This window comes from Chrysochloris asiatica, unplaced genomic scaffold, assembly GCF_000296735.1.
Source record: "Chrysochloris asiatica unplaced genomic scaffold, ChrAsi1.0 scaffold00208, whole genome shotgun sequence".
NCBI classification, from domain to species: domain Eukaryota; kingdom Metazoa; phylum Chordata; class Mammalia; order Afrosoricida; family Chrysochloridae; genus Chrysochloris; species Chrysochloris asiatica.
The window spans coordinates 2,374,143-2,378,339 of NW_006408726.1; the positions used below are offsets into that span (position 1 = coordinate 2,374,143).

The 4,197-nt window shown below is 42.1% G+C and overlaps 1 pseudogene; it reads left to right on the forward strand.

Moving 5' to 3' along the window:
* The first annotated feature begins 1,855 nt into the window (after positions 1 to 1,855).
* On the forward strand, positions 1,856 to 3,712 carry LOC102831933 (annotated as a pseudogene).
* Positions 3,713 to 4,197: the final 485 nt, after the last annotated feature.

Genomic DNA, 4,197 nt, shown 5'->3' on the forward strand with positions numbered 1-4,197 from the left:
AAGAATGTCCACACCTTTATCTCTGCGGTTCTGCCAGGCGTCTGTGGCTGCTCCGATGCTTCCCCCACTTGGTCTTACCCAAGATGGTGGCTTCTCGAGCAGCTGAACGTCTCAAATTAGAAAGCAATGGATTTTTTGCTTCTGCCCCAAATTCCCCCAGCTGTAAGCCTTCCAACCTTCTAAATATTGCTTTATATGTGGTTCAGAGTTCTGGGACCATCCCCTAAGCCTGCTTGGTCCGGTATTCTGTGCTGTTGCTGGTGGAGCTTCTTACTGCACTTCCACCCAATCCGCCATCTTGTTTGTTCTCCATACAAAATGTTTTAACAGTGAAGGAACTAGGGGAGGATTCTGTACGTTCTCTGAGAACCATTAAAAAATCATTAGACTCATTTGCTAATATGCTCATAGTCTTTATGATCTACTGGCCAAAGAGGATGACAGCTGTTCAATTGCTAATACAACCTGTTGCACTTACATAAATGTAGCAGGATAAGTTAAACTAAAAATATAGCACATCCTGGAAAACAGCAAGTGGCTACAAGAACTGAAGAATATCCTCACTCAAGATTTATGGTCACAAATAAATATATATTTCCACTCTTTAACCTGGTAAAATCCACTTCTTTGATACCTAGCTATGATATTACTTCTGCTTTTTTGGAGGCCCTTGTATATTAAATTTACTAACCTCTTTTGTTACCAAGAGATCTAAAACTTTTCACAGACAAATTCTGCTAACCCAATTGTATGTGCCTGTTGTTGTTGTTGTTAAGTGCTGTCGAGTCGGTTCCGACCCATAGCGACCCTGTACAGGGTTTCCGAGGGTGTAAATCCTTACGGGAGTAGAAAGCCTCATCTTTCTCCCACGGAGCAGCTGGTAGTTTCGAACTGCTGACCTTATGGTTCGCAGCCCGATTCGTAACCACTACGCTACCAGAGCTCCTAGTCCCCTTAATAAGTCAGGTCAGACATGCCTTCTGACCACAGTCTATATAACTGTTCCCTGTGTTCTCTCTAAGTGTCTTGAACATTGATAATCCATATATGTAATGTGCATCTTTAGCAACACAAACTCACAGTTATGAAGACCTGGAAATCCCACCATCCACCAATGTCCCTTTTCAGAAGGAAGCAGTTAAGAATGAGTTATTGTCAATATTTCTGAAGCATCAGAGTTTTCTTTCTATAGTGGGAAATGAATGTTAAGTAGTTAGAACAGGGAAAAGGATATAACCAAAGGAAATCTGTCATGAGAGTCTAGTAAAAGGAAAGATAAAACAGGAAATTTTCACCAAACTCAGTCATGCACAGTGGAGAATAGGACTGATCTGATGTGACCAAGGAAATAATCATAATACCACTACAATAAATCAACATTATGGTTAACTCATTAATACAATTATAACAAACCGATGTAATGTAAAAAATACATCAAAGGCAGGAAGAAATAACCAATTAAGAACCCTAAATTATGATGGAAAAACAGGAATCAGAAGACTATATAAAGACATCCAGAGTCCAACTATTTCCTCAATGTTTCCCCATATTTGCAAGTTGGAAGCCCATTTTCACCTCTGCCAGAATGTCTATTCTGTGTTTCACTAAATCTCTTTGCTTGCTTAATTCTCTCTCTCTGGATCCTTTTTGTGCATATTGTGCCTCCACCCTATCAATTCTTTGGACGGGCAAAATGTTGAATGATGCACAAAGCATCAAAAGGAGTTGGAAGACTCCACCACAGGCCCAGGTCTGTCAGCCCCTCAAGCATCCTGTGGCTCAGCTTCCCAATCTTACTGGCTTCCCAGTCTGTTCCCCAGGTGTGCTCACCATGGTGGCTGCAAGTTGGTCAAGAATGAAAGTTACCTTATCAGCTTTGGATACTTTCAAGACTTTATTCACAGGTGCCAAAGAACTTGCTCAGGATGTCAAAGAAAAAACAAAAGAATAGCTGAAAAGCAGATTGCTGCTAAAGGCAGAAGCATTGGGCTTGGTAAAAGAATGCAATGATCACACCATGAGAACCTTCACCTATGGAACCCAACAGAACATCAAAGCTTTTGATGATAACAATGATGATTTCCTCACAATAGCAGAATGTCAATTCATTATCAGGCATGAACTTGTAAATCTTAGAGCCAGAAACGAAAAAAAAAAAAAAAATCCCTGGTTACCCTCAGACAAAGTTGTATCCAAAAAAATCATTGAGAAGATTGATCATGTCTGGTATTATGATTCAGGTGTTGCCACTGCATGATAAGGAAGCCTTGAAGAAGCTTGAGGACACCTGGTATACTTACTTGGTTTGCCCTAAAGTATCAGCCCATAGACAATATTCATGGCTACTCTGGGGAGATGATCACTCTTTACTTTGGATTTTTGAAATATTTCACTTTTGCCTTAATTCCAATGACCATCATTTGGTTGCCTTACTACATGTTTGTGTGAGAAGACTATGGCAAGTATGTGATCTTCACCTCATTGAGCCTGATCTGGTCCGCAGTCATTCTGGAGGTGTGGAAGCATGGCTGTGCCAACATGACTTACAGGCCGGGCATGCTGGTCATGAAGAAGAAGTTTGAGGAGCACTGGCCAGGATTTCATGGGATTCTGGGTATAAGTCCTGTCGCTGGCAGGGAGGAACCACCCTACCCCAGCTACCAGAGACAAATGTACATTTACTTGGTCTCTCTGCTCTTTACGTGCCTCTGCCTCTGTTTCTCTCTGAATATCATGATGATTTACTTCAACATGAAGGACTGGGCCTTAGGGCTGCATGAGAACAGTAAATCTGAGTGAACCAGTGTTTTTTGTACGTGCCCAGCATTATCTATGCCATTGTAATTGAGATCATGAACCACCTCTATTGATATGGTGCCAAGTTTCTAACCACGTGAGAGAATCACAGATGGGAATCTGCCTACCAGAATCATCTAATTTTGAAAGTCTTAGTGTTTAACTTTCTGAACTGTTTCACCTCACTCTTCTAAATTGACTTTGTCCTGAGGGATATTAAGCTTTTGAGTCAGAACTTGGTTACTTTCCTGATTACCTCACAGATCATTAACCAAATTGTAGCATCTCTTCTACCTTATTGGCTTCAAAAAAAAGCATGGTGTACAGGTGAAGAGAAAGTTGCAGACTTTACAGGCAAACATCAATGCTGCATTATATGAGCAAGTCATCTTGGAAAAATAAATGGTGACCTATTTGGGCACCTTTGATGATTATTTGGAATTATTCCTGCAATTTGGTTATGTGAGCATCTTCTCCTGTGTTTAGCAGCTACCTTTACTGTGTTAAATAACTTCACTGAAGTCAATTCAGATGCCTTAAAAATGTTCAAAGTCTTCATACATCCATTCTCAGAGCCTTCTGCTAATGTTGGTGTATGGCCATTGTCTTTTGAAACGATTGTTATCTCTGTGGTCACTAACTGTACTCTGATTCAGGTATCACCACAAGTGAATGCAGTCTTTCCAGAGCCAAAAGTGAACCTCATTTTGACTGTGGTAGCAGTCGTAGAGCATGTACTTCTGGCTTTAAAGTTTATACTTGTATTTGTCATACCTGATAAACCATGGCACACCCAGATGAAATTGGCCAGGATGGAATTTGAGTCCTTGGAAAGACTAAGCAACAGCAGCTGAAACTCATGGCGGAGAACATGAAGGAGGAAACCAGGGACTGTGGGAAAGGAACTACAACCTGAAAGCCTGGCAGAGCTGGCTGTACTGTCCCCAAAACCTGTGTCATACCTTTCACTTCTGCTCTGGTGAGGGGGCTGTGACCCAGACTTATTGCTTCACCACATGAAAGGGGATCCACATGCAGGTGCCCCAGATGTGCCCAGTTTTTCCATCCTCTGTCCCCAACTAACAGTGCCTCTGTACTCCCACCGCCGACCATTCAGACTCAGTGCTGTCTTCAAGCCTCATACTGACAGCCACTCCCTGTCCCCACCATGGTCCAGGAATTGTGGGCAGGCTGGCATATTGGGGGTGTCCACCAGGCCCCTCAGAACTGCTCAGAAGTGACTCATGCAATGAGGCAATGTTTCCGACTCTGGGACTGCACTGAATACCTCTTTTCTGGTCTTGTCTTGCAGTATGCTGACAGATCCTTTAGGAGCAAAAGCAGTAGTAACTGAGCTATTAAAAGCAATGTGCACCTTTCCGGAAAAATAAGGGAGATGGA